The sequence below is a fragment of the Toxorhynchites rutilus genome, chromosome 2, assembly GCF_029784135.1.
Source record: "Toxorhynchites rutilus septentrionalis strain SRP chromosome 2, ASM2978413v1, whole genome shotgun sequence".
Classification (NCBI taxonomy): domain Eukaryota; kingdom Metazoa; phylum Arthropoda; class Insecta; order Diptera; family Culicidae; genus Toxorhynchites; species Toxorhynchites rutilus.
The window spans coordinates 125710558-125732452 of record NC_073745.1 but is presented as its reverse complement, the minus strand read 5'-3'; the positions used below and the strand labels follow the sequence as shown (position 1 = coordinate 125732452).

Sequence of the window (21895 nt, the reverse complement as noted above, 5' to 3'; positions counted from 1 at the left end):
CTCACAAATTCTCCCAAGTAATTATTCGATCCATAAAGACTGAGTTTCCCAAACAGTTTTTTCTCCTTTCCTGGACGAATCCTGCTGTTGCTTTACAATGTTTGCAATGTCAACACTTCATCCGTGGTTATCATTTGATCATCTGGAAAAGAGAGTCTTGCGAATTAATTGTCACGAAAAATGCTTGTAGAAAAAATCCTTCAAAGTCAATTATGGACTCACGTATCATGCTGGTTATCACTTCCACCGAAGGATTGATTTCTAATCCACTGAACGTAACTCAGAACTAATAAGTAAATAGAGAAACAAATGCGACTATACAATAAAGTTTTCAGTTCTTCCGTTGCTCTTTATACGAACGATTTCTTGATGTAATAAGCTACTGTATCTGGTTCGGAAATAATGTTCGCCCAAAGACTCGATCTAGTCCAGGGGTTCTCAAACTACTTTGGGCAATAGACCCCTTTTCCAGAATTAAGTTACCTCTACAGCCAAATTAAAAAAAATGTATATTTCTTGTTTTTTGTCTAATTCATACAAAATTCTTACTAATTTAAAGACTTTGCGGTTGGTTGACCTGTTATAAGGCCGTAACAACTATATTGCCACCAACGGAAAACATTTTTTATCGTACTTGGAATATTATTTCAATATATTTTGATCTCAACTAAAGACTCCTTTCTGGCAACACTCAAATTTTTTAGGGCTGCTAAAAATGTACGATATTGATTTGGGAGTATCTTTTATGTAAAAAAAAACACGATTTCAGAGCGCCGGCGAAAAATTCTGTTTAAATTTGTTGAACACGCAACAAGTTGATAAGTTTTTCACTGTAAGCGTTCTATTTAGAATCTGCTGTGTAAGTTCATGCAGTTTCTTCAATAAAAAATGGTGTATTTGATAAAAAAATCAAATTTTATATTTTTTCTTCATAAGTCTATATAACAATTTTTTTTCGCTGGACTAGAGATATTGTGTTTGAGTCGTTTACTTGCCTAGTTTCCACGGCCTTATGGAGGATTAAGCCAGGGTTGCAAGATATTTTGAACAGAAATCTAGATGTTGGAAAATCAAAAGTCTGGATTTGTCTGGATTTTTTTCGGCATTTTTTATATATTTAACTACGAATTTCATCGAAACATTTTCACGAGAACGTCGTTTGATATTTGTGGAAGCGCACACGGTTTGCGGACGAGCAATGACAATGAAGTGTTTTTTTAAGGCAGGCGAAGTTTGGATTGAAATTGTACCTTTTCAGGATTAGAACTGATGTGTAAAACATGGTTTAATAGTTATTCTTTCTTATCATATACGGGTAGTTGTGGATAGAACTTTGCCCCAAAACATGACAACGTTGGTTCGTTCATCCGGAGAATAATCTGAAAAATCAACATTGCGCAGCTCTCTGAATTCAATTGGCTGAATCATTTCTCTGTGAACCCTCAGGGTTGTCGATTTGATCTCGTTGTGTGAGGACGTGCTTTCAAATCTCTGAATCACATTGTTTTCAACCTTAAGCGTATCATCGGCTTAGCCACTTGGTGGCTGTTTTTTCCTTTTTCTTCTCTAAGGGAAGTGTTACAATGGATGACGGACTTGTAAAGAATACTCTGGCTTTCCGGTTCCCTATGGGAGCAATAGCACCAACCTTGGTGGAAGTGGCGAGATTTGTGAAAGATCTCGATGCAGATTTGGACACAATTGAAACAACCTACAAGATATCGGAAGATAGATGTGTTTGTGTGAAGTTTAAATCACATGATGCGATGCAAGATGCTCTGACCCAAAACTCGGAAATCCAGATCTTTCAATATTCCAAAGGCGAAAGAGTTGAGATCAAAATGACCGTCGCAGGAAACATCACTAAATATGTGCGCATTTTTGATTTGCCGCCGGAGATTCCAGACTCTGAAATTTCTGCTGCGCTGAGTAAGTACGGAATTGTGAAACGAATGGTTAGAGAAAAATTTCCAGCAGATCTGGGTCTGAATATGTTTACCGGTGTACGGGGAGTATACTTAGAAATCAAAAGAGAGGTTCCAGCTATACTCCATATCCGTAATAGGAAGGGGAGAGTCTATTACGAAGGACTGAAGCAGAAATGTTTCCGATGTAAGGAGGAAGGTCATATGAAGGTCAATTGTCCGCAGAAAGGTAACAAAACTGTTGCATCGCGTTTGGATAACAGTACGATAGATCAACTAGGAAGCAGAAGTTCCGACATGCTGACACAAGAGAACTTCGAGAGACGAGAAGTAGAACAACCATCGGCACCGCTTGAATTACCAAGCTATTCGGCAGTGGTAAGTGGTTCCAAGCCGCAGAACATTCAAGGGAAAATGGTCAAGCTTGTGTCCGATCGTAACAAAACTGCCTCGTCACTATCAACGGCTGAGGGTGGTGAACAAATGGATACCGTCGAATTGGGAGCTGGAAAGTCTGCCGTGAAACGGCAGCACTCCGCCGGAGATTCGGGTGATACCGACGAAGATTTTCTGCCTGGGTTTACCAAAGGGGAGGCAAACCGAAAATCATCCCGTATGTTGAAAAAAGTGATGACTCCGCTTGAAGTAATCTCGAGCGGTCCCAAGAAGTCAGATAAAAACAAAAGAAGCTGTAGTAAATAGACAGTATGCGCAAGTTGAGGTTATGTTATCAGTCACATGGTTCGAATCACGTGTTTGGTGTGAAAGTGTTGGTTATTTCTTATGAAAAGGGTATTGAGTGTATTGAGTTCCCAGTAAAGTGAGATACAAGTAGTTGTAATGAATTTTGTTCGGATAATTGCGACGATTAACATAAACGCTATTGCTATCCAAGCGAAGAAAATGATGTTGAAAGAATTCCTGGTGAAGAATGACATTGACGTTGCATTTCTACAAGAGGTTCATTTCGATGATTTTTCATTCATACAAACTCATGAAGCCTTTGTGAATATTGGAATGACTAACAAGGGTACTGCAATTCTGGTACGGAGGACTTTGGAATATAACCATTTATTGATGGACCCGGGGGGACGTATTATATCTGTTTCGGTAGATGGATTAAATTTAGTGAATGTGTACGGTCACTCTGGTTCACAATACAGAGCTGACAGGGACGCTATGTTTACGGATTCTATTGCTGCACATTTCAACAAGCCGGGAACTGTATGCAACATCCTCGCAGGTGATTTTAATTGTGTTTTATGTCCTGAGGACTGCAAGGGAAAAATGTATAATTTTTCAAGTGGTTTGAGGTCAGCCGTGCAATCTCTTGAGCTTCAGGACGTGGCGAATGCGCATAAAAAACCGCAACGAGAGTATACTTTCTTTCGAGGTGATTCGGCGTCTAGATTAGATCGTGTCTATGTATCAAAGAAGTTTAGCTCAAATATAACCAAATTTGTTACAATTCCTGTCGCTTTCTCAGACCACCATGCCGTAGTAGTGCAGTACAGAATATCAGCAGATCAACGTTCTATGGTGTTTGGTCGGGGGTACTGGAAGATAAACGATCATTTGTTAAATGATCCAATCGTTCAGGATCAGTTTAGGAATGAATATTTAAAATTGAAAGAGAGAAGGAAATTCAGTGATAGCTTCAGTGAATGGTGGTCATATGATGTGAAACGAAAGATTAAACAATTTTATAAACAAAAGGCGTTCGAGTTTAATGATGCGATTAGGCGCAGGAAGGACGTGTGGAATACGAAGTTGAAACAATTAAGCGACAGGCAAAGAAGCGGTGAACAGCTATCTGAAGAAATAAGTATTGTGAAGGCAAAAATTTTGGAAATTGAAGAAGACAGATTGACAAGCTATGCTAGACGTTTACAGCCATTATCCTTGATGGAGAATGAAAAACTTGGACTTTATCATGTGTCAAAAATAAATAAACGGAAGTTGAACCCAAATTCCTTAACATTGAAAGGAAGTAATGGAATGATTACAAATCAAAGTGAATTGAAAAAAACAGTATTTGACCATTACCAAAGCTTGTTTAGAGAAAATTCAATTGTGAATACTGATTGCGCTGCTTTGAACTATGTGAGGAAGTCCTTTGATCCTGTCACGAGAGGAAAAATGATAGAACGAATCAGTGAAGAAGAGCTATTGAAAACAATAAAAGATGCAACGAAAAAGAAATCTCCCGGTCCAGATGGAATTACCTACGAATTTTACATGCTTCATTTTGATTTAGTGAAACAAGAACTTCTACGGTTGTTCAACGGTTTTTTGGATAATTCGATGGTACCAATGGAAAACTTTTCGAGTGGAATCGTTACCCTTATACCGAAATTTGGGAAATCGAAAGACCTTAAAGACTTTAGGCCAATCAGTCTTTTAAACACAGACTATAAGATTTTTACCAAGCTCATAGCTAATCGTATTTCGGAAGGTATGCATGAAGTTATTGAAGAAGGCCAAACAGCAGTAGTAAAGGGGCAATCGTGTATAGATAACTTGGATGTGATACGTACTTTAGTGATCAAAGCGCAGCAATCTAAAATAATGAAATTTGCATTACTGAGTCTTGACCTAGAGAAAGCTTTTGATGTTGTTAATCACGATCGTTTGTGGGAAATTCTTAAGAAGTTTGGTTTGCCAGAGCAAGTTATCACAATTATACGAAAGTTTTATTCTAGTGCTTCTTCGAAAATTATAGTGAATGGCTACTTAACCAATGATATAAAGATAGATAGATCGGTGCGTCAAGGGTGTCCACTATCCATGACACTTTTTGTGATGTATATTGAGCCTTTAATAAGGCAAATTTATGCCGCGTTGAGAGGTATTTTAATTCAAACTCGGTTCATCAAATTAAGAGCATTCGCTGACGACTTGACAATTGTAATTAGAAACAATGATGAATTCGATACCGTTTTGAAGATTATTAGTGATTACTCCATTAGCGCTAGAATAAATCTGAATTTTAAAAAATCTGGATATCTTAGGTTCAACAATTGTAATATTGGGCCACAAATGGTGGCGGAATGCAAAGAATTAAAAATTTTAGGTTTGTTAGTCACAATTTCATGGAAGGAAATGGTTGAAATCAACTTCAGGAAACTGATAAATAGCATAAAGTTTTCCATTCACTTATTTTCGGCACGTAGGTTAAATTTATTGGAAAAAGTTATAGTTTCAAATAATTTCTTATTATCTAAACTATGGTACATATCCCAGGTAATTCCGCCAAATAATAAGCAAATAGCAGAAATTAAAATGATTACAGGACAATTTCTGTGGAGTCATCATACAATGTTCAGAGTTCATCGAGATCAGTTGTATTTGGACGCCACGCAAGGTGGATTGAATTTGATTGACCCTGAAACGCAATGTCAATCCTTATGTATAAGAAATTTAATTTACAAAAGCGGAAAAAAGATAGATCATCCTCTAATTAGGTTGAATAGCTGGAAAAATGTAACAAGTAATACTAAAAAAACATTAAACCTCGCCTCAACGATTAAGACAATGGACCATATAAGAACGAATAAGGCAATCTATAATTTTCTACTTACAAAGAAAGCAATTGAAGTAAAAATCGAGCAAAAATTTCCGAATCTTCCATGGGAAGTTATTTGGGAAAATGTATCCAAGAACTTTATATCTACTCAGGCGAGGTCATTATTGTATGAAGTATTCAATGATTCGTTTCCTAACAGAGTTAAAATGAAAAATCATAATTTTGCTAATGTTGAAAATAATCTATGTGATGTTTGTGGTGAGGAAGATACAAATTTTCATAGAATCAAAGAATGTAAATTTTCGAGGAATGTATGGAAATGGATGTCGAACATTGTCAAAACGGAACTGCAACAAGTCTTAGATTCACCGGAAGATATGCTATACAAAGGAATCAAAAAGAAAAACTTTAAAGCAAAAAGTGCATTATGGCTAGTAGCAGAAACAATTTTTTACAATATGAATAATTATAAAAATGCCAACCTATTTTGTTTCAAAAAGCATATTAGAGAGAGAAGATGGGATAACAAGAAGATATTTGAAAAACACTTTAACAAATTTCTTAATTTTTGTTAAGGATGGAAAATATGGATAGATGATTTTGAACTTAACATTAACATCATGATTGTATGGGTAATACAATTGAATGTATGCATCTCTAAGTTAAGTTTTGTAAACTAATATATGTAAAAAAAAAAAAAAAAAAAAAAAAAAAAAAAAAAAAACCAGATTAGGGAAATTTTCCGGTCCTACATAGTCTGATTTATCATAGCCAGGTCGTTGAAGTTGAAGTTGATGCATTACATTAGCCTTTAATTTGTTGAGCCGATCAACAGATATTTTTCAATCGTTTACGTACTTCTTAATGAGTTGTTGAGCCGTTGACCCAACCTACGCATTTTCTAAGCTCTCGTTATTTTGTTGGTGAAACGCAACTTCCTTCAGATGTTTTAGCGTTTGCATGAACTCATTTGTGAAAACAATATCCAATACCATGAAACGTCGTGAAATACTCGAGTCGAAGAGCATTATAAGAAAATTGCCTGGCGAAGTCATGGTCCTTGCCCATAAGCCCTATATCCAATTAAATAAATTTGGTATGCAATTTTTTGATGTTCTATATTTGACATTGTTTGTCACTGTTCATAATTGAAGAGTGAGAAACATAATAGTATTTGTACAAATTTTAAACCAAACTTTAACTGTCAAAAAGTGTCAATTGTTTGACCTCCGGACAAACAGTGTTTGGCTATCTTGAGGCTTATGACTATTTCTTCGGAATCAAACTGAACGGATTGCTTCATATACGACTAATGGGCTCCTCGTGTTGACCATCTCCGAGAACATTCGTGATCACAGCAGTCCCTTTTGTGCTTCTCAGTCGCAGCATGCTTCAAGAAATCCTTCAATTCTCCAAGACACTTAATGTCTTTACAACTTATTTTGTAGATATCGGTACTTTGAGAAATCCAGCTCAGTTTGGCCTCCCAATTCCTTTGGTAAAATCAGTGATGCCATTTTGAATAACTGTTTCAATAAAACTAACACAAACTAGCTTTCCAAACGAACTCAATAAAGTCAAATTTGATTGCATTTTTTTTTTAAATCTGGAAAAAATTGGGCAAAGTGTGGAAAGTCTGGACTAGACAAAGCATGGTCTGGATATCTGGGTGCTTTGCCAAAGTCTGGAAGATTACAGGCACTCATCATAATTCAATAAAATAAATAGATGTAAAATTATATAAATCATTATTTAAATGTAAATAAGTTAATACAAATTATTCACAAATACTGGAATAGACAATTAATTTTTGAGAAAAATATATAAAAATCACACGTTAATGATACATTTTTATTTAAAAAATCAACTTCTTTTTTTCTATTTCTACTAATGTTATCTCTTGAATTAAATTAGTAAATGAGTGTATTCAAGTTCCAAAAAATTCCAGAACGCAAATGTCAAATGCACTTGCCAAATGTTTCATCTTATGCGCGCTTATCCATTTGTTGAGTTTTTGAAAAGTACAACAATAATACTTTCTACTAGAAATCAATTTGAATCACGTAACACAACTTTTACTGTATCTTAAATGTTTCAAACAAGAACTTGTGTTGATTATAGGGGGTCAATTTTTAGACCTTGTCAACCCCTAAAATAATCAATTTTCGTTCATGTCGACCCCCGGGAAGTAATTATCGACCCCAAGGAATTGCCTGTCTTTCTTGCATTTGGACATCAAGAAGATTATTGTAGGTGCGAAAAAATTCCTGGATTCGGCGAAGAATGAGATCCGCCTAAGCCAATGAACATATTATCTGGTTACCTATTATCCCTAGAGCGCCGTGCTTTGGCAGTTGATGAGATTGATGGCAGTTATGGTAGCAAATTACCAGATAACTCAGCTGCGTTATCTCCGATCCACTTCCTCATCAGGACATCTATGAATGCACTTCCTTACATTGATCTCAGCTACCGATGAATAAACTCGATCAGTACCGAAGTTTCTGGTATCGTGAATATCTTCAGGAGTATCAAAAGAATATCAAATGCATGAAGTAAAAACCAATTGATACCTAATAAACTTGTTTTAGTCATCGATGGCCTGCAGTGTCTTCACTTCGTTGATCAGGGGTCGCATAGTGTCAACCCATTCTGGATCCGATGGAATCTCTAGTGTGATTTTGCTGCGAACCATAAGAGGACTTATCACACGACCTCTCTTCAAAATAAGCCTGCTGCCATATATACTATGGGATCTCCTATGGAAAATCCTGCCAGCAGTAACAGTAGTATATCGTTATAAGGTGTATGAGTATGATTTTACGGATTTATAATATGTCGTACTTTTGGCAAAACATGTTTTTGACAGGCGTGTACTTCAGCTTCAGAACGTAATAGGGTTCATTTGCATGAAATGTGAACAACCAAAATCTTTATCGCATTGACAATGTCGAATTGTATACAGGAAAAATAAATAGAGGAGCAGTGTTCTAGGCACGACCGCATTGTTAATGTAGGACTAATAAATTCTTGCAGGCGAGGATAAACATGATACAAATTGGAGAATGAACTTTCAAATACACATATTCGGTAGTACTAACAAAGAACGATGAATGAATGGTTGCACTGAGAGGTGCGAACGATTCGCAATGCAATGAAAGCCCAATTCGAGCAAATTGTTCAATTCACTCTCAACATTAACATGTACTGCTGATTGCTCGTTGTCTAGAGTGACACTGAAACACTAAACTTATTGAATATCCAAATAGTTTTTCAGTATCTCTTAGGAAAATTACATCTCCAACGTTCCCAAACACAAATAATTCAAAAATTATGCCATGCAGTTCCTTCGCAGAATGGCAACAACAAAGTTCGAACCGCATCGACTTTGTGGTGGCGGCGTTGGCGGTGATAGCAACCGCTGTGGAACATATTTTTATTTTCCGCCGAATAACACGGTTCTAATAGCTCTAACCACTGGGAAAAAACCTTCTTCACATTCAAAGGGCGCTGAACTTTGATGCCACTTTTATTCTAGGAACAACCCTTGAATTCAAGAAAAAAATATATTCTTGAATTCAAGGGTTGTTTCTAGAATAAGAGTGGCATCAAAGTTCAGCGCCCTTTGAATGTGAAGAAGGTTTTTTCCCAGTGGTTAGAGCTATTAGAACCGTGCTATTATTTTGCGTAATATGCATTTGAAATCCCTTAAGTTATTCGGTACATGTCTCATTTTCAATACCGTAGAAATCAAAGACGTAGTCCTAAGTCAAAACTGAAGCCTTTTCCACCAGGTGGCATGAAAACCGACGCTCTGTATCAATTCATCAAACTCATCCCAGGGTTTGAGGTTGCAAACTAAAAAGACACGATTTGATGTTGACTACTCATTGGCAGAAACAATACTGTGTTATAGAAATTGCAAATGTTCTGCTTTTACGCGCTAGCCGTTCCAACATGTCAAACAAATCTTAGAGAAATTCCGATTCGATTGGTATCATTAGAACCCGTTCGCAGCAAACATAATTTTCAACAACAACATTATAAAACGTTACTTGAATTTCCGAACACTGACGTTTGTGAAAGGCCAATGTACTTGCCTTGAACAGGTGGTTGGAAACCTCCTATCCGATCATGGATATCTGAACCGGAATGATTTGGACAACAGAATACATCAGCATTTGATTTCCTGGGAGTCGAAATGCATAAAGTAAATTCCTTCTTGCCAGACTGATGACTGATGACAGACTGATTTTGTAAACATCGATCTTCCGATGTTTAGTTTGAAGACGAGATTTCAATAATTCCGAAATATCTTCTTCGATATCTTGCAAGCAAACCTGACAAGGCGATGGAATCTCCTGTCTGCTCTTCAACGTGGCGCTGGAAGGTGTTATGCGGAGAGCGGGTTTCAACATGCGGGGCACGATTGTCAACAAGTCTAGTCAGTTTATCTGCTTCGCCGACGACGTGGACATAATCGGAAGAACACATGCGACGGTAGCCGACTTGTATACCCGACTGAAACACGAAGCAGGGCTGATTGGGCTTGGGATCAATGTGTCTAAGTCTAAATACATGCTAGCTAGAGGGACTGATCGCAACAGAGTTCTTCTTGGTAGTAGTGTTGTGATCGACGGCGACGAGCTCGAGGTGGAAGAGGAATTTGTTTACCTTGGCTCGTTGATAACAACTGACAACAACAACAGCCGTGAAATTCGAAGACGCATTGTCAATGGAAGTCGTGCCTACTATGGGCTCCGCAAATCCTTGAGGTCCAACAAACTCCGACCCCGTACGAAGTGTACCATGTACAAATCCCTAATTCGATCGGTTGTTCTCTATGGGCACGAAGCATGGACGATGCTTGAAGAGGACTCACAAGCGCTTGGAGTTTTCGAACGCCGAGTGCTCAGAACAATATACGGTGGTGTACAGGAAAGCGGAGTATGGAGAAGGAGAATAAACCACGAACTGGCGCAACTCTACGGCGAACCCAGCATTCAGAAAGTCGCCAAGGCTGGACGAGTGCGATGGGCAGGGCATGTTGCAAGATTGCCGGACAGTAGCCCTGCAAAGATGGTGTTCGCATCGAATCCGGTAGGAACAAGAAGGAGAGGAGCCCAGCGAGCGAGGTGGTTGGACCAGGTGGAGCAGGACTTGGCAAGAATCGGTGCAGTCGGGAGTTGGAGAACTGCAGCCATGGATCGGGACTATTGGCGAAAAATTGTGAAGAAGATCTAATCTCTCAATGGGATGTAGTATCATTATAAATAAATAAATAAATAGGGTTGGGGAAAAAGAAATGTCGCATTTCTGATCGAAATTTGACGCTTTATTTGACATACTAAAAACTATCCATTTTAAGTCGAATATGCGCCGTTTTGTTCGCAAACTTGTTACCATTTAGAAGGCAACTTCATTATCCCCCTCTTATAAACCCACCTTCCCCCCCCTGCCCACTCCTTAAACTCAGACAGCCTGTTTTCGCAAGCCTCTTTTGCGTTTGCATGGACCGGAAGAGATGATAATCACTTGGAGCCAGGTCCGGACTATACGGTGGGTGCAATAGAACATCCCATCCGAGCTCCCGCAGCTTCTGGCGGGTCATCAAAGATGTGTGAGGCCGAGCGTTGTCCTGGTGGAAAACAACACCATTCCTGTTGATCATTTCTGGCCGCTTCTGGTCAATCGCCTGCTTCAAACGGTCAAGCTGCTCACAGTAGAGAACCGAGTTGAGGGTTTGGCCATAGTTGAGCAGCTCATAGTGGATGATTCCCTTCCAATCCCACTAAACACACAGCAAAACCTTCCTGGCCGTCAATCCGGGCTTGGCGATGGTTTGGGCCGGCTCACCGCTATTCGACCACTACTTTTTTCGCTTTAGGTTGTCGTACGTGAACCACTTTTCATCACCAGTCACCATCTTCTTCAAAAATGGATCGAGTTCGTTCCGTTTCAGCAGTGCATCGCAGGCGTCGATTCGGTCTAAAAGATTTTTTTGCGTCAACTCGTGTGACACCCATACATCCAGCTTTTTTGGAATCCAATCTTCTGCGAATGGTTCCAAACGGTTTCATGGTCTATACCCAGTTCCTGGCCAATCGAGCGAGTGCTCATATGCCGGTCTACTTGGATGATTTCAACGATTTTATCGGTTTCCAAGACGTTTGGCCTACCAGTACGTGGTGTATCTTCGACAGCCACTACACCAGAACGAAATCGATCAAAACAACGCTGTGCTGTGCGAATCGTTACAATCGTCGAGTCCATAAACTACACAAATTTTTTGGGACCTTTTCGTTGCAGTTTTACCTCGCAGGTAGTAAAAACGTAAAATATGGCGAATTTCTTGCTTGGTGGACTACATCTTTGACGCGCTATAACTTGAGACTGAAAAGGACAATCACAACACTGTCAAAACGACACTTGTAGCACAGATTGTCGTCTTTAAATAGCCGTATAGTATGACCCGGTGCGATGAGTACAACACAAGGTATGTTTAAGTGTTGCCATATATTGGCAATATAGACATTTCTTTTTCCCCAACCCAATATTTAAAAAAAAACTCATTTATAGAATATTCTGTTGATCCTGAATAGGGTCAATGGTTTGCCTGGTTGTGTGCAAGCAGTTGATAATGGTCGATTGATGATTCATTCAAGCCCTCACGAGAAAAATACACATGCTGACCATATATTTGTTCCCTTATGTCAATACACGCATTTTATTGAGTATTCACCGGGAACGCTATCGCGATGGTCTTCTTGGAAGCTGACACACACTCGGTCACAGGCGATTACATATTTCTTCCACTAGTACTATTATTCCACAGTTTTCAACCACTTAGATCTACCTTTGCACTACATAAAACAATAACAATATGTACATGATGCAAACCAATACACAAGCACTCTCCACCACACAGCATAACAATCCACATAATGCCTCCACCGAACAGAATTGCACCCGCAGTGTGCGATATCTTTTATTCACAACTTCATCGACGCTGCGAAGTTATCTCGCTCTTGGATTTTGTGTCGAGCAGAACAGCTGTGTTTTTTATCAGCGTTGCGAAAGACGGTGACACTGTGTATTTGACATCGCGAATGGCTTAATTACATTTAATAAGTTGAAAAAGGACGGAGTTTGAATTACAATGTTTCCTCTATGAACGTTAACATGAAATCGCACTTCGAGCGAGCGATTTGTGCACGTCTGATTCACAGTGATGTATACGAAATACACCTTGCTGATACTTGAATGTTGAATGTTGATGCTAGCACACAGAACAAGTGTATAAAACATGGGAATACAATATAATTTGGGAATAATTTGAGAATAATGGGAATATAAGGGAACCGTAATACATTGTCATCGATTGATATCCAAATCATCAAAACTCGTTCGCAGCAAAAATATATACAGAGCGGACTCGATTATTTACAGTTTTCGAATTCTTTTCACTGTATATAATCGAGCAAAAAAAATATTTTTTTTCGTTTTTTATGCATGTATTTTTCGTTTTTTGAAAATAAAAGAGGAATTTGGGTTTTGATTCATCCCCTTAAAGTCAGAAAACACCTTTCTCACATGAAAAAATAAATTTATCCAGATTTTCTCAGGAGGTGATACACGTTCATATTTGATGAAAAAAATCCTCCTACGCTTATGTTCGAATTTCAACAATGACAGAGTTATAGAACTTTTTTTCTGTCTCGGACTCTGTTGCCTCAAACTGGCTCTACATTGAAAGTACGCTACGGAAGACGATTATGTTGCTTTCATTTAAAAGATGAATAAATTTAGTACAGGATATAGTAGTGGAACTACTAATTCAGTGGATTTTAATAACATTTTGGAATAATTTTCAATGTGTAATTATTAATTTTATCCCGAAATTTTGATTAAACTAGATTGTTTTTATCAATTAAATTGAAGCTCTCTAACCGCTCTACAATTTGTTCTTTTACACCCAACTTTTATCTTTCTTAATTTCGCTACAATATCGATATAAACAATTCCTGGAGAAAATTCAAGCAAAATCTTCAAAAATCACGATTTTTACCCCACTGTACCTGTAATAGCCACTTAAATTTCACCTTAACGTTGAAAGATTACATTTCTTCTTGAAGTAAGTCATGTTTGAAATATAATAAAAAATATTTTTTTGCAAACTGTATATAATCGATTCCAAAATTGTGTATAATCGAGTCCGACCTGTATTAACGTAGGAACTATTTCATAGAAGATTTGCCTGTTTTCTGATTTGACCCTTCCACGACAGACGAAGTCCTATGTCAAAAACTTTTTGAGTTACCGATCAAGTTTATTCGAAAAACAAAGTTTTTTTGGAAGATACGTTTTGAAATTTAGACACACAAAAATAAATGAATGCGATTTCTTTCTGGTCTTCGTCAGCACCTCCAGTGTCGTATTACAATTGTTCGTTTCTCGTTGAACTCCTTATTCTTCATAAATTCCTTTTGACATGTATTATACCGTTTTGTCTCATATTCCAAACAGTCTCAAATTCCGAACAAATCATTTTTAAATGTAAATTTACGTTATAAATAATTGAATAATCAGAATCCTGAAATTCTTTGGGGTATAGGTTTCATTTTAACATCATTTACAGGTATCGATACAGTATATAATTTACAATACTGAGCATTTGCAACAAATGTGACTGTCAAAACCAGTGATAAAATCAAACATGTGATGTTTATCTTTTTTGAGTTGTGATTTTTTAAAGTTAATCGTTGATCCGAAAAAATAAAATTTTTCCCTTTTTCCTAAAAAATACTTTTTCAAAACTTTTGAACTACTGGACCGATTGAGATGATCGACATATCAAATTGAAGCCAAATAGCCGGTCTTAGAAAAAAATATAGACTTGCGATTTCCCATGTTCCTATCTTCTGTCAAATAAGCTACCGCAACCAAAACATCTCAACTTTGGTAAATCATAACTCAAAAACGAAAAAGAAATCATCTCAAATCATCAAGAAACATCTCTGATTCTTGAATATTTTATGTAAAAAAAACTCAGCTTTAAAAAAAAAGTATAAAGAATATAGCGCCCTTGGTCCCGAAACCATGTAAACTATAAAAAAAACAAATACGATAAATAATTACGAAAACAAAATCCAGTTTTTTCAAAAAAAAAAATCAAAAAAGACTAACTAATTTGCTTTAATTTGATATATCGAGAACATGAATCGTTTCAGTAGTACAAAAGTTATAATTGTTTTTAATTGCATTTACGCCGTTCGGAATTAGAAACAATAGTATTCCGAATATGAGTCAATGACAAAAATGATTTAACAGGGTCTTTCAGATTAAACGCTCACGCAAAAAAATCGGATAGCTCTTTAAAAAAAAAATTTTCGCTACGTCGATTTGGCTACTCGTTCAGTCTGATCGAATGGTTTTTAGTGTCAAGATGTACGACTTACAGGAACGTCTATTTTTAGTGAAATCGTATTACTCGAGCAACCAAAACCTTAATGAAACATTGTCCTCTCATGGTAAGAATTTCAACATTTCTCGTCGTCGATTACTTCGTCTGGGGGTACGTCTTATTATGTGGCTTATTAACATAGCAACGGTCCTTGCTATGTTAATAAGCCACAAAATTTGGAGGAACTTAAAGAAGAAATAACACGGCTTTTCAACAGCATCGAAGTCGTAATGTTAGAGTTGTGCATGAAGAATTTTGTTCACCGTTTAAAACGCGTTATCGAAAAAAAGGGTGATCACATCGAAAATATCCTAAAATAAGCTTTATTTTTTCGTTTTTTAAAAATAAAATTCGAGGGGTTGTATCCGAGACATGACCACTTAGGACGAAGGACTACGAAATCTTTTTTTTTTTTTTAATTTGTTCGTTTATCATTTCGGATATTATTTGCGAATACATCGAAATTTCATAAGTAACACTTCAGTAAAAAAATTCCTGAAAGGGTTGATGGTTTGCGTGGTTTTGTAGAATCATTTCGAGAAGTAACGATTCTTTCTTGCCTTTGCGAGAACACTACACGCAATTTGTCTATTCATATCAATGCACGCATTGTACTGAGTATTTAACGAGAGGCATCTTCCGTGCATCGTCATTCAACAAGCATCTTCACAGCTCGAGGGGAAACATGAAACATAAAACGAGCAGAATAAGCGACCTTTCTTGTTTCGGGCACAGAAAGATTCTGAAAATGTTCCTTCTTTTCCTCCTCCTTCTTCTTCTTTATTGACTTAAAGAGACTTTAAACTTTTCAGTTCATTCGTCTCTAGTCTTCAAAAAGACCCTTGGGAAATTTTTCTACTCGCTGGCCTCCATTGCCTTGAGAAAGGCACTCGATCCCTCACCGTCCACCTCGCCCAGCAACGGTGTTGTCCACTCGGTGTCCTCACGAGCAATGAGTATCAGAGGAGAGGACAGAGGATCAGAGGAGATGCAATACTTATACACTAGCGACAACTTACTTACTATGCAAGCGTGGAGTTTACTTCGCAAATATTCTCTTTTCGCTATCCCCCTTCGTTGTTTCTATTCTAGTGGCCGCATAAGTTGCCCGTTATTGACAGCTCTGTTCGGGAATGTACGCAAATGGACAAAACAAATGTATAGGGAAATGGGAATGATTCAAATTTTCATCAATTTAAACCATATACAGACTATGGAATTGTAATATATAGCATGTGAAACAAATCTTAGAAAATATCCGGTTCAAATGGTATGCAAATCATTAAAATCCGTTCGCTGCAAAAATAGTTATTAACGTTAACTTTATTTCATAAAAACGTGACCTGTTTTCTGATTTGGCACCCTTAATGTAAGACGTAGTCCTACGTCAAAATCGGTTCACTTTTGTAGAAGTTATTGAAATTTGTTGTGTGAGCGTTTAATCTGAAAGACCCTGTAAAGTTTGAGACAAATGTGATCACACATATGTTTAGTTTTTCTCCATGAAAATGTATTTGTAAATTAATTTTATCGTAGTCAAATGGGGAAGAGGGCTCCATTGTATCCGAAAATAAAATTAATTTTGCGAAAAAGTATCATGAGTAATGAGACACTGTTTAATGGCCACCAAAGCTTAAGTGTTCGGAATTTGAGACAAAACGGTATTTCTTCTAATATCTGGGTCTCAGCCAACGTGGTAATCCACGAACTCTTTCAATCCGTTTAGGTTTATTTGAGAACAAAGGATGTATTCTAGTAGTCATGAGTCATTGTCTGCTTAAATTATATACCATTTCCTTGAACATAATTGCTGTTTCTGTTTACGTCAAACATACTGTTAGACACAACTAATCGTCACAGTTATTCGATATTCAGATGAGGATATTTCCCAATACTTCACTATTGAGAGCGGAAAATCTCCAAGTTCCAAATCATTAACATTGAAATTAAAATAACGTCACGTGTGACTTGACAAAATTGCCATCCGGAATAGTTGGATTCAATCAGCCAACACAGTGAAATGAATGAGTGTGTATAGACTCGAAGTAATTAGAGGTAAACAGCCCATGACTGTATGAAATGATACAGATAGTTCAATTATTAAAACGGCCAAAAGAAATCGCATCGAACGCGAAAAATGTCCGGTACACTTAATCTCAAAATAAACTTATTGCTAAAATAATGTTGTGTTACTGAATGAATGATTAAATATCCTGTGCCATCCTATAATTTTGCCATACTCCACCGAAAACAGCACTGTTTCCGATGTTCAAAATGTCATCCCCACATGTAAACACACTCTGTCGGAACTGCGCGTCGGTCGTGAATTGGTGACATTATAGCGCCTAATGATCAATTTTCCCAATTTAAATTCAACCTCGGCGTAACCACTCCAATCTCCGTCTGCCCACGACCTCTCTGTTTCGCCACACAGTCTGATCCGTAACGCAATCTCGTCCTCCCTACGCCTTCTCCTCCCGACCGGATCGGACCGAAACCAGAGAACGGCACACCACTTTTATGTCGTTAGTCAACAGCTCTATAAAAGCAATTTCAAGACACTCTCGAGAGGAAAATCAATTAAAAGTTGTCTAATTACTTGTAACAGCTCGTTTGCGCACGCAAAATTCTTTTCCTTGTGTTCTGTGCCCCGTCCGTTTCAGGCTCCTTCAAACGCAGCCGCGTCATTCCGTCAGAGCTGGTCGGGACGGATTCGCTAGGAAACGCAAGGCAAGAGGGGAGGGGGAAGGACGAGAAAGTAACTCGGTCTGGAGCCGACCCAATCCAAATTGCCGCACAGGGCCATCGGAATGGCAGGCAGGCACGCTTGGAGACATCACCCGCACTCTTGCCAGCGTTATTTACGTTGCTTTCCGCTGAAATGGAAAATAATAATAAAACACAATAAAAAAAACGAATAGTAAAAATGGCAGAGCGAAAACGTGATCTATTTCTCTTTTAATAACATGGGAAAATGAATTATTACTTCGTTTGTGGAAGTGGAAAAGTGAGGCGAATGTGTGTTTGTGTGTAATATGTTGCACACGATAGGAGGAAATGTGTGAAAGTCGAAGTCGAAGTTTATCATGAGGGTGATTTGGCGAGGGAAAGGGAAATTTATTATATATCGACATGCTGGAATGCCGGTATTGCGTGTGTATGCCTATGTGAATGATATTGATTCTAAAGGAAACAAACGTAAGCGCAAATAAAATAAAATTGAACCCAATCGTTCGTCACCCCTTGTCAGCTTCAGTCTGCACCCATTGGTATTACGTATAACGTATCTCAGAATCGTATTGCGTTTATTCATGGCATGAGATGTTACGGCTCAGGATGTAATTTTGAGATGTTACACATGTCGATAGCAGCGAATGAATAGTTACAACCGTTGCTTGCGCGGCGGTGTAAATTTAGGACAATGAGACAGAAGTTCTAAAATTTTCTATGTGGACCACTTGGACTACGGCTCCAATCAATAACTCACAGCAGCACCCGAACCTGCCTAGATTTCAGCCGGAACTGTCCCTCGTACATACGTGTGGCACATGATACCCGATTGAAATAAAAACCAACATGCGCCCAAAAAAGTTTAATTAAAAAGAACAATTTAAATTAAATTGCAATAACACAAAATATTTGATATGAAGCAGAAATGGAAAACAATCAATTATTATTATTTTCCTCCTGCACCCTCCCCCGGCGAATCGAGTCGCATGGCACCAACCGTTCTCTCAGCCCCACCCACTGCATTACCTCGTTTTTACCCCATGTTGGGATGCTCAACTCTTCTGCTGCTGCTAGGATCGATCTCAATACCTAACAGATTCCTATGGCAGTTTATCTCTCTCTTCCTCTCATCATCCTTTCCCAGACAGGATATGGAAGCGCATTTAATTTTTTTTATTATTATTATTTATCAGTGCGAGGAATAGAGCGATATTATCTGGAGCCAGGTGGGGATGGGACAGTTACATTTTTCGATTCATATCTCTTTCAGAAAGATTCAATTCGTCTGTTACGTTCGACCAGCCAGGTGAATGATTATTTTGAACTGGGACTCTTTGTTTTAGTAATAATGTTTGAAAATTGGCGAAATTACGTTATTTGGGCTGTGCTGCTAATTAAGGGGGTATTCTACTGTAGAGGCACGAATATCGGACGTTTCTGCGAGCTCCGTAAAAATAAAACAAAGAATATTTTTACTATCCATTATATCATTATTTGTTCATCTATCTTTTAACAATAAAACAAAAATTTAACGGAGAAAAAATATTCATAACTAGAATAGTTAAAAACTGATGAAATGAGAGGGTTAAAAAAAGTTGTGCCATGGCGTACACAATTCCAGCCCTTCTGGTTATCTGAATCAAAAAAATCGAACAGATTCTGAATCAGTAAAGATGTCGCTATCGCATGAACCTCTTCTTCTTCTTCTTCTTCAATGGCACTAACGTTCCTAGAGGAACTTCGCCGTCTCAATTAGTATTACTTGCGTCATTTTTATTAGTACTTAGTTGAGATTTCTATGCCAAATAACACGCCTTGAATGCATTCTGAGTGGCAAGCTCTAGAATACACGTGATCACAGTGCAAGTCGGAGGAAATTTCTTTGACGAAAAATTCCCCCGACCAGAACGGGAATCGAACCCGAACACCCGGCATGTTAGTTATGACGCTAACCACTCGGCCAAGGGAGCACAAACATGAATCAAGGGAGCATGAACCTCGGACAAGTCAAAAACATGTTTTGGCGGCCGTTTGAAAAACAAAATCCGGTTTGAAACACTCTTTCTTACGTTTCCAATTTTTTTTAAAATAGTAAAATTTTAAAAATATTATTTTTTGGAGGTTCATGCGGTAGAGAGATGTTTGCATATTGCATCCATATAGTTTCGACATTAACCGGCTCAGTAGAACTTGAGATATTTCAAAACTAGTTTTGAGAAAAACACGCTTGAAGCTCATTGTTATGGCCGTAACAGGTTAGATACCGCATCACTAAAAGGCTCTAACTCGGTAAATGATAGGATTTTCGTCCTTTCTAGGATATATTCTTGAATGCCTAAACTACAGAAATATGAAGGAAATTTTTTTTGATTTTCTTCAAATTTCTAGACTAGAATACTCCCTTAAGTTCAAGAATCAAACACAGTGTGAACTCCATATACTCCGAACACTGTTTCTTAGCCTTCAAATGGTCGGTGTTCAGTCAGATCGGACTAAGTATCATAATTGTGTTTTCGAGTAAGCTTAAAACTCAAAGTTTGAAGTAGTTTTAGTAACTTTCAATCATTCTCCTCAATTGCTTCGTAATCATTTGTGTTTTTTCAACTATCAATAATCGCACCTCGGATGTTCCTCTTTGGGTACGATGTTGCCAATACACAAAGCTGTCATTTGCGTGTATTGATTAAACTAGTGACCTAATTCCAATTAGGGTAAATTCATGTATTGTGATGATTACGTCTCGTAGCAAGTAAATCTAATGACCAACCGTTGGTCTAATGAACGTCCGTTATGTTTTTTGAACTCTGTGTTAGGGAAACGTTCCGATTTGCAAAAACGTAAGCGAGTACAAAAGTACCCGCAGTTTGCATCTATTTTGCAATGTTGATTTCCCCACTCACGTTCCAACGATCGTACATCAATCGCTGCACAATCACAACTGAGTGGATTTCCGAGCAGACACCCTATTATATACAGATTCGTGTGATTTCAATAGTCTGTTTTGAAAACTACTTTCAAGCTATTGAAACATGTTTTTGGATCTATAAGTAACAAGCATATAACGCGTAGACATCGTATCGTTCTTATGAAGTGTTTATCATACCATTCCGTTCAGTTGTTGAGGGGGTATTAACGCTCAAAATTTTGTTGCGGCGTAACGCTCTCGTTTTCTAAACATTGAACTTACACCTCGGTATAGAAATTATAGACGCAGTCCCACGTCAGAAATCATATAAGATGAATCATATAATTCATACTAATCAGTACGCAGTCGACGTGAATTTTAAACTGTAGGAATTTCTCCCACTAAACCTATACAATAAAACAAATCGGTTGCTTGAAACAGTATTTGACAGTGATAATCGATTAGTATAGGTCGGAGTCGATTATCCGGAGACTCGATTATCTGGGATTCGATTATCCGGAATTTTAGACTCGATTATCCGGAGTATTTTATTTTTGATTTTTCTTATTTTTAGATCGGAAATTTTGAATAATCTGTAAAATAATCAATATGGGTATAAATTGAAAGGTTTGGCTAGTAGAACACAGTTATTTATGGAAAATGCAAATCCAGAATGGCCGCCACCACAAGATGGCGCCATATATATTTTTGACGTAGGATTACGTCTTTCGGGAACATATTGGGGTTCAAATTCAGTCATTTCATAACGGATTGATGAAATTTTTGCGTCAATCGATTTCGGCACTCCATAACAATTTTTTATATTGAAGAAAATAATATATGTCATAAAACTAACTAACGAATAAAAATCTCAACCCCTATCCTAACGGAAATACCCACATCTGATTGGTCGAAATTGACGACACATGCGGCGGGTCCCTAACAGAGCCATCAAAACCAATCGGCCTGGCGAAAATCGGACTTGCAAATACATGAAAGTAGGGAGAACTTTTGTTCCTACCGAAATATGTTCCCTAACAGAGACGTCAAAACCAAGCCGCCTGGGAGAAATCGGCATTGCACATATATGAATGTCGGGGGCGTTTTTATATTGCAAGTAAAGTGAGTGATACGATTAATTCTAGCAAATAAAATCTAAATTTAGAACTTTAATGTTGGTTGCTTCGTGAAATTTCATATCAATAACCGATCGTGTATTGTGAAAAATTTAGCACAAGTGGTAGCTGTGTTAAAAATGACTTGATATATGAAACGATTTATTTCAATTTTCATAAATAAAAACCAAGGTGTGTTCTCGCTCGAGAATGGGTCGTTTGGTTTAAGCT

At 37.7% G+C, this 21895-nt stretch overlaps 1 protein-coding gene and 1 pseudogene across 2 annotated transcripts in view; one reads left to right on the top strand and one right to left on the bottom strand.

Moving 5' to 3' along the window:
* The window catches only part of LOC129771462 (LIM/homeobox protein Lhx6-like), a 357951-nt gene that overhangs the window by 43002 nt on the left and 293054 nt on the right, over positions 1-21895 (top strand). The gene's annotated exons all lie outside the window — the stretch shown is intronic.
* Positions 20192-20309, bottom strand: LOC129772324 (U4 spliceosomal RNA; annotated as a pseudogene).